General features: G+C 38.7%; 1 pseudogene; it reads right to left on the bottom strand.

Annotated features, from left to right (window-relative positions):
• Positions 1-2528: 2528 nt before the first annotated feature.
• Positions 2529-9494, bottom strand: LOC116260581 (secoisolariciresinol dehydrogenase-like; annotated as a pseudogene).
• Positions 9495-9511: the final 17 nt, after the last annotated feature.

The raw sequence follows: 9511 nt of genomic DNA, 5'->3' as shown, positions 1-9511 counted from the left end.
CACTTGGTGTTTCATTGTCACTGAAAAAATTAATTTATTTGACGAATCTAACTTTAAAACGATTAAGTTAAAGCACTTCAGGAAAAAAACGAGTAAGATGCCTTTTTAGTAGGTAGAAGGCACAGCTTGAAGTGCCCATAGGTCAGGATGAAATTGAAAAAAAAAATGTGCTCAGAGCTTCTTGTTTCGAACTAAACAGTGCAAAAAAAAAAAAAGAGGGATCCGGATCAACCTTACTGAGGCCGGTTCAGACCTACTACCTTGCGTTTTTGTCCGGTTTGGTAACCGGCACTAATTATGTCTCCAATTTCTTCTCATCGTTTGGTGAATTTCTGTTTTCCTTGTCCACATGTAGGGTAGGGCTGTTCCTGAGCTGACTTGACCGGCTTGAGGAGCATAAGTCACAATTCGAGCTTGAGTTGTCTAACTCGAGCTCTGCTCTGCTGGAGCTTAGAGCGCTTGAACTAGGCTCAGCCAAGCTTGATCTAAAAGGTTCGGTTGGAGTTTAGTCTAGCCATGTATAAAAAATTATATATTTTTTTTTATCATAAAACGAAACGTTCAAAACAATGCTGCGCATGCATGTTTCCAACCTCAAAGGAGATCAAGGTAATTTTTTATTTGCGGTAAAAAGTAAAGAAGTGCTCTTTTTAGGTATTTTTCATCCTCAAATTTAATCGAGTATCATTTTTCGATTCGAACTTGACTTCTTTATCAAAGCGTGGAGTTCGAATCCAGTTCTACCGAGCGAGCTTGAGTGAATTGCCCTGTTCACGTGGCAGGACAATTATCTTCACCGAAAACTCAATATCTGTCAATTCTAATGGTAAAAAAAGGGAAAAGTACAAAAAATATAAGGCGCTTGGAGTTAGGTGGATGCATCCAAACGCTTCTAAGAGTTCAATAATACAGAGTGCTGTCAAAACTATACTACAAATGTCAACTATAACTACTAATATCGTTGTTTTTCAACGTGAGTATTTTATGTGGGTATAAAACAGCAAAGTTTTTTTTTTTGATGAAGAAAAACATAAAAAAATTTTGACAAATTTTATAGCAATTAATATTTTGACAAAAACAAGAAGATGGCCAAAATCTTAAAAATGAGAAATGACTATTTGTTTTTCTATGTTTTTTTAATATGTTTTATTTCACGTTTTATTCGGGTTACCAGTTTATAACGTTTTAAACATAATTTTTTAATAGTGGGCAATAGTCAAAACCCAACACACCACAAGAGGAGAAGCAACATTTGAGATGCCGTCCATTTGTCTCGTAGATACATAAGATATTCATCTTACATTACAGCAATTATCAAATTAATCTGTTTTTCTCGGGCAATTTTGAGAAGAAAAAACTACTGTCTGCAATTGTTGTAAGATTGATCTTTTCACTAAAATGCACTTTAAGATTGTCCACTAGAGGTGAGCAAAACGGCAATTAAGCATTTTATGTTCCACAAATTTCTTGTAGCTTGGTGCTTACTAAAGCCAAACGCTTCCTACAAACCAGGATTGGAATCCGTTTTCTATTTATTTTTTTTCCTTTTTCACTGTTTCCATTTATTCTTTAGGTAATGGATCATGGATGACAAGCATCCTTCTGCGTACCCAAATGAGTTGAGGGCATCCCCCAGTATTCATCCAATGATGTTTTTGTGTGCTTCGCCATTAGAGTCATTTATCATTTCACATCGGTCCTTCCTTGCATTGAGCAACGTGGAACGTTAGCATTTTATATTTTATAAGCCAAACATCATCTGCAAGCTAACGCCCCCGTCGTGTATGTAACAAGCGTACATTGGAGGTCGACTTTATTGTCAATAAGCAAATTTTCTTGCCTAAATATTCTAAATATTATATATGCATGTGCATAAAATAATAATGAGATAATGTTTATGATATAATAAAAGATTTTATGAGATAATGAGATAATAGACGTAAGGATGTATGAGATAACACTAAAAATAAGTATGAAACAATGTTTATGAGATAACAAAAGATTTATGAAGTAATGTGATAACGAACCATTATATGAGATAACGGTAAATATAAGTATGAGATTTTGTTTATGAGATAAAAGATAATGTAAGAGATAACACTAAACATAAGTATAAGATAATAAAATATTGACGAGGTAATGAGATAACGCTGCTATGAGGGAGACAAAAGAATGAAAACACTTTTTTACTGCTTAAAAAGGTATAATATGCGACAAATTTTACTTTTATTAAATCTCAAATGCATATATGGATTGGCAAATGTTACTTTTATCGAATCCCCAAATCTTCTTTTTGCGAATTTTTTCTATCCTTATAAAAAATTTCTTTCTTATTAACATAAACATTTGTTGTGGTTATTAAAATGACACATGAAGTTTTATACACATGACATATATAACCAACTTAAATAGAACATTTGTTTCCCCTTTCCTTTTATTTATTTATTTGGATAAAAGATTGATGACAAGCATTGAAGACCCACATGAGTCGATGACAAGCATTGAAAACGGGCATCCATCACTATTCATCCAATGTTGATGGTGCTGTTCACCGTGTGCTTCTCCATCGGTCCTAATAAAAATGACAGCACAAGTCTTCTGACAGGGCCACTTCCTCAATAATTTCCTATCATACCAATGGCGAAACATGCATCTAGAACAAGGTTGTGACCACTTGGGTACTTGGAGTCATCACTTGCAAGATACAGTGCAGCTGCAGCTACGTCCTCCTACTTAAGAATCACCCTTTTCCGGAAGGCATGCTTGTTTGCTTCATTGGAAAACGGAGATTCATTCATATTTGAGAATCCAGATATAATGGGAGTGAACCCAGCATATGGTGAAACGCAAGCCATGCTCTTACAGAAGCCCGCAAATCGCAAGTTTTGATGCACAGTACGTCGGAAGGCCAAGGCCGCCTAAGACGGAAGCCACGCTTGCCGAGAAGATTATGCTGCCCTGCCTCGCGGGAATTATGACCCTTGCGGAATGCTTCGCTCCAAGGAAGCCACCAACTACGTGGACGCTCGAGAGCTTCTCGATAAGGACTTGCCAATGTCCGGCAAGTTTGGGGCCGGCGGACCGACGTAGCCCGGCTTTTTTGTACATGATATCAAGCTTGCCGTATTTGGCGACTGTGCCGTCAACAGCACCGTTTGAGTCTTCTTCATGGGTGACCTAACGATGGACGCACATGGCACCGTCCACGCCATAGGAGCTAATTTCATGGTAGGCTTTCTGGCCCAGCTCGTTTGGTTGGTGAACGGGACCCATACTCTCTTGTTCAGATCTGCTCATGGCAGCCGTAAAAAATGACAAGGAGGCCAGACTGAAGTCTCTGTCCAAATCTGCTGTAGGCGACAAGAAATTAAATAAATGCTCTCTCCATTGACATGGTCATCACTACTTACAAATGGAAGCAAGAATTCTAGGTTAAACACTTGCATGAGAACACCAGATCCTACGGTGGATGAGATCTGCGCCAATGGAGATGAGGGAAACCCGTTTTCATAATTGCGCCTCACCGTGGTACAGCCATGAGAGTCCTCCGTTTAGCAGTACATTAAGGACTCTTGCTGGATCAGATTTCAATGACTGGTAGAGGTTAGTCCTTACGATTTCTTTAATTTGAAAGTCATTCAGGCCAATCTCCGGCCGGGAAAATGAATGAAGCTGTTGTTTGCTGAGGCGTGCTGCATATAATCTTTCGAGTTTTCTGCAGTTCTATTAATTCCGGATGCACGATTCATGATTATCCATCGTCCTACTGTATTTACTTGAAACATTTTATCTTTAACCTCTCTCTCTCTCTCCCTCTCTCTCCTTCTATCTCTTTCTCTCTCTCTCAGACAAGGTTCAGCCCATGAAGATTTAACTCTTGGACAACATATTGCTGCCAAATTCATTTAATTTGTTCCACATGAGGAACGGGAAGACGAAAACAGCATTTGACAAGAGAAACAGAGAAGGATACGAATTCAGGCATCAAAAGGACACATACAGACATCACTACTACTTGCTTCCCCACCACAGCACTGGCCGCTTTTCTCGGACGAGGCCTCTCGTAACGGCGGAAAAGGGCCTATAAACGAGGAAGTAACTAGTTTTCAGATGGGCATGGCTTCTCGCACCAGTATCTCCGGAAGCCCTGGTAGGAGCCCGTAGGGAAGTATTCAGTGTGGCAGATGTTTCCGTTGGTGTCGCTGAAGCACTGGCCGTGGAACTTGAGGGTGGGAGTTGAACAGAGCCTCGGCTCTGCTTTCTCCACATCCCCTGTTTTAAAATGGGGGCCGGTTCGGTTAACAACAAACAACATTGTATTCCATATGTGTAACCTTTCGCCTTGTGACATGTCACATTATGTATGTTGTTTTCTGTCCTCTATTTGGATACGTTTCCTGAATAACATTTACCAAGTCACGTGTCGATATGTCTCTCTTCCCTGTCTTCTAGCTGCTCTGCCTTTCGTGCATATGGTTCAGAACTTGCCCCTAGTTCTGGTGCTATCAATTAGCATGAAGGCGGGTCCCTGTGTTTTTTTTTATAGGCAAGAAATGCGAAGTACACTTTGCGAGTACCAATTTTCTGTTAGCTAATTCATAAATTATGATTTTCATGCTGAAATCCAGTATTTTCATCCTTCGCTTTATAGATTGGAATGCTCAAATTGAAGACAAAAGATGTAAAAAATTGAGCTACATATAATCTTTGACCATTAAATGCGTCTCATATTAGTGTTTCTTTTTTTTTTTTTTTGGGGGGGGGGGGTGGCTAACCCCGCCGAGCTTGCTCGTTTAGATGAATGTGCACATGAGTGTCACGAGAAAATTGCTCCATTTTGTGATCACAAGCTTTTTTATTTTTTTTATTTTATTTTTTTAAATTCTCCAACATTAAGATGAACAGCTCAACCCCTAAGAGAAATGGGGTTCTTTGTCGCAGATCAGATTGTAATCCTAAATAAAGAATTCTATGCCCTGAGGACTGAGGAAGACAGAGTACCTTACAGAATTCTTTGGTCATGTTGTGACCTTCAGTTCCTAACGAAAGAAACTTGGTGCCAAAATAAATTTCCCTACCTATTTTTCTGGCCTTGATGCGATTTTGAAAGGACAGTGTACTTGAACTTTTAAAAACTCCTCAGATGGAATGGGTAACTATTGCTGCGCGGTAAGCATTGTAAAGGAACGAGATAATACCCCCAACAAGAGTTCCGTCTACACAGCACAGGGGTTGAAGGAGGCCGAGAGCTCAACGACCCACTTAGCTTGCCAACGAAAGGAAGGAAGGGTAACCATTTATTGTAAATGCTGGTTGAAATCAAAGGGCTCCCCAAGCGGCCATCATGGGAACATAATTTGACAGTGGAGAATGTTGGACGCTAAAATGGGATTCGCAAAGGAATTGGTTCGATATCGGGTTTTCATTCCTGGAATTTGTGCTTTTATGCATATTTCAATGTTGATTTTCCTTGTCCACTCGTAAACAACCAACAACTGTCCATCACTCGTTTTTACGACAACAATAAGAGTCCGAGCTGCTGGTTTTGTGAGTTGAAATTCGCATTACAGCAGGAACTTTCAGGTGAAAAGAAAAAAAAGAAAAAGTAAACAAATTTTTATTTTCTCTTAAATGGACATAGATGTGGCAGTAATGTCGACACAACCGTTATGTATATTCACAATTCGAACGCAGGTTTCAGGAGATCTGAAACATATATTCCCACATCCGCTCCTACAGACAATCCGTGAAACACACACAAGTAAAGAAGGTGTGTGGCATATTTATGTGACATTCTTAAATACAAATTTGGAGTTAATTCGCCTCCAAGACAGCATTTAAGGGGCACTTGGTAATGGTGTTTCCAAAAGGGCGTGAATATCCAGGCTCCCTCGTTGTTCACAGAAAACGTCTTTTTGTTGTTGTCACTCATATATACAACCAATTTCCAGAAACTAGATAAAAGACTTGCACAGAACGACATTTTCTGAAAGGTGTCATCGAAACACAACCATAGTGTTCATTATCATGTTGAACATGTAGATCATCCAATTAAGGTCAAACCAACCTGGATCATGGGTTCAAAATAGAACGTAATGATTTCGAAAATGGGTATGGCGTTTATTTTGTTTGCTTGTTTAAGTAGGTTGGTAGAACAAATGTTTCTATTTGTATCTGTTTATATCTCGATCCAAAGCCTTGCCATCTGACTTTGACATTCTCGTTTCAGGCATCTGATAACATGGAAATTTTAAAATGTTGTGCATGGCTAGTGGACCAACCACTTCCTGTTTGGGAAATCATAGACAGCCGGCTGCGTTTCCATGATAATCCACAAACAAGCGCTAGCTTCCAGCTTCCACCCCAATGCCGGAAAAAAAATTGAAGTATAATTAAACTCCTGGGAAAACTACGTTTTGGGGCTTTTTCATAAGATTTTTTTTCATTCGGTAATAAAGATGTCCACCTCAAACATTTCTGTTAGCATTTAGACGAGCACAGATGTTTGGGGATGATTTTATAGAATCAAAGGATGTTTACTATTTCCTAAAGTCAGCAGCTTTTAGTAAGACGACATTCTTGTAAACTTTCAAAAACGGCGGTAAAGATAAATATAATCTGGTCCAACGTGGTGTATTTCCTCCTGTACGTCGGAAGGAACTTTCTCATGGAACAAGGCGGCACATTAAACTCTTCTAGATGTTCCTTCTTTTGATAAGACATTCTGCCCCAATCATTGGAACAGATTTCTGAAAAACTGTATTAGTGTTCATGTTGCCAAACACCCCTCTGAAATAGGTTGCAAATTTCACGTACAGACTGCAAATTATAACCTTCATAAAGAAGGCGGGATATATATAGCTTCTCAATTTATAACATAACCCATAATATTCATATAAAATTCTATGAGGAAAGTACACTATAACTAGTGAAAACAATTTCAAAATATTGAAGTCCTTCATATACATACTGATTTGACTAGCAATACCAAACGATCGCCGGAATCTTTACTTGAGAATGGTTAATTGGATAGAGACCGGTAACCCACTGATGATTCGAAGTCACATCAATATTTTGACATTTGTAAAGAAAATTAATTTCCCCGAGCTTGCTACATCTATATATGTTCCCTATTTACCTTCCCTTTGATCAGGTACGTGCCAGTAAAAATAAATCAATGTCGATGGTGATTATTTTGGTGTATATCTACCAACGATTTTTTTCGAGACCTAAGAGTACTAAATCCTCTGAAATTTACTTGCATAAAATTGTCGAATGGTAACCTAGTTCAAAATCGTAACAGCTCTATCCTCCTTTTTTACTAAAACTATACATGTCTCAATAATTAAATTCATATTTCGGGTCTCAAACCTAAAGATCTACTGCTCTTAATGTATCAGCCTATTTAGGACGTATCAAAAAGGTTTTTCTATGGATCACAAACGGTTCACCCACTAATTTGCAGAGTTTTTGAAGGTTTACACAATAAAATAAAAAAGGAAAATGTTATAGACATTCTCAATAAACTTATGCACGAATATATTTGGAGTTCATAGAGGATGAGCATTATTTTTGTAGATTAATAAATGAAAAAACTTCTAAAAGAAACGAATTTACAATGCACAATAGAAACTTTGGGTCTATTGCAATGGACAGTTTCCCACGCTGAAACCGCAATTTGAGTTCTCCATTCGAAAACAAGTTTAATTTTGTGTTAGTAGCATGCGCACTACATAATTTCATCATTGAATACAATCTTAATGATGAACAATTTCGTTGAAAATGATGCACAATCAAATGGCATTAATGTTTTCACCACCATCAGTGAATTTGTGACTGCAGAATAAGCAACCCAACGTGGAAACAATAATTTTTTTGTTGGAATACTAAGTGCGTCCCTAGTTCATTACACATGCATGCGTATGCTTTGTCATTTGGTTGGTCCAAGAAATATTTCCAACTGTTACGATTCAGTGTTCCAAGCATATTACCATTTAGAGGACTGGTTAAGGGGCATTAACAATAAATTTTAGATTTTTAAGAGGCATCAACATGTAAATGAGAAAAATTGCCTTAACATGTCAATATAAAAATAAGTATTTTTTGTAGGCAATTGCCCACACCTACCTTTACCCTCGTCAATATGGGCTCGAAATACAATGTTGCCTAGATATATAGTCGGGAGCAATGCTAGTCTGTCGTATATTGGTGCAAAAGGTACAATCTGCAGGTCATTTAGCTATCACGAAGCAAGAAATTGGAGATGAAAAAAGAAAAGAAATGCAATCGAAGGGGAGTTTGTCATTACGTGATCGTTCGTTTGTGTGATTCTCTTTTTATATTGGGTCAGTCCTGGAATTACAAATAAGAAGCAAGAAACAGTCAGAACTTGACATTCCGTTGGTTGACATTAGTTGCCGTTGACATTGTCATACTGGTTATACGCTTTGGTATTAGCTTCTATATTTTAATATATGTTATTTTCTATTGTCCATATGGTTTGAATGTCGATATCGAAACCCCAATTTCTTATGTCTATGTGATGTAATACTTATGTGTTTGGCTATATCTTATGCTTATGTGATGTTATGCATATGCGTTTGGCTATATCTTACATGCTTTGCTTATCTCATTAGTTTATGTGATGTTTGTTCTGGCATCATGCTCGTAGAGCCATCTTAACCACGGGTCGTCAGATGTTTGTTACAAATTCAGCTATTTTTCATGCAATATCTGTTAAGGTTAAATTTGGCACGGATATTCATTTCCCTTTTTTACTGTTGACATGCTGTAATTCTCCAGAATATTGCCTACTTGTTGGGTTTACATCCTGCCCACCACATCTATAATGTTTTAAATCCGTTTGAAGATTGATTGTGGATAAATGCCAAGGAAGATGAACTTATTTCATGTGCATGTTTTGGCCTTTAAACAGGTAATATACAAGTGAAAGCCACACTCGAATATATATATATATATATATATATATATATATAAGCATTAAATCTGCTCTGCTCTTTCCCTACAAAATCCGATAAATTCTCAACTGAATTGCACGGCCCCACGAATACGAAATGAACGAAAAAATATCAATGACTAAGTCATGCAATATTTCACCAGTCAATGCACGGCTTGGTCATGCGGTAGATGCACTAAACAATGAGAAGTGCTTGACCCTCCTCGATAACTAGAGGAGCATGGGGCCGGCCTTCTATGGCGAAGAGACGACCTGCGTAAGAAAGGGTAGTGCCATGGCGACTATGCTTCAGCACGTGTGCCACGTCCACCCGCTAGAACCGATGGGAAAGTCGGAGATGGAGGGGATGGGAGGAAGTTGCGGTGCATGCGGCCAGCCCATCTCTTCGGAGAACCTCTATGGTTGCCGCAGCTGCGCTTTCTTCCTCCACCGCTCCTGCGTCATGCTGCTGCCGTTGCTTGAGGGTCACCCCGCCCACCAAGAGCACCCGCTCTACCTTCTCTCTGCACCCGCCCATCCCTCCGGCGCCTTCCG

The sequence above is a fragment of the Nymphaea colorata genome, chromosome 9, assembly GCF_008831285.2.
Source record: "Nymphaea colorata isolate Beijing-Zhang1983 chromosome 9, ASM883128v2, whole genome shotgun sequence".
Taxonomy (NCBI): Eukaryota; Viridiplantae; Streptophyta; class Magnoliopsida; order Nymphaeales; family Nymphaeaceae; genus Nymphaea; species Nymphaea colorata.
Note: the sequence above shows the minus strand (reverse complement) of the source record. Positions and strands in the feature narration are given on the sequence as shown.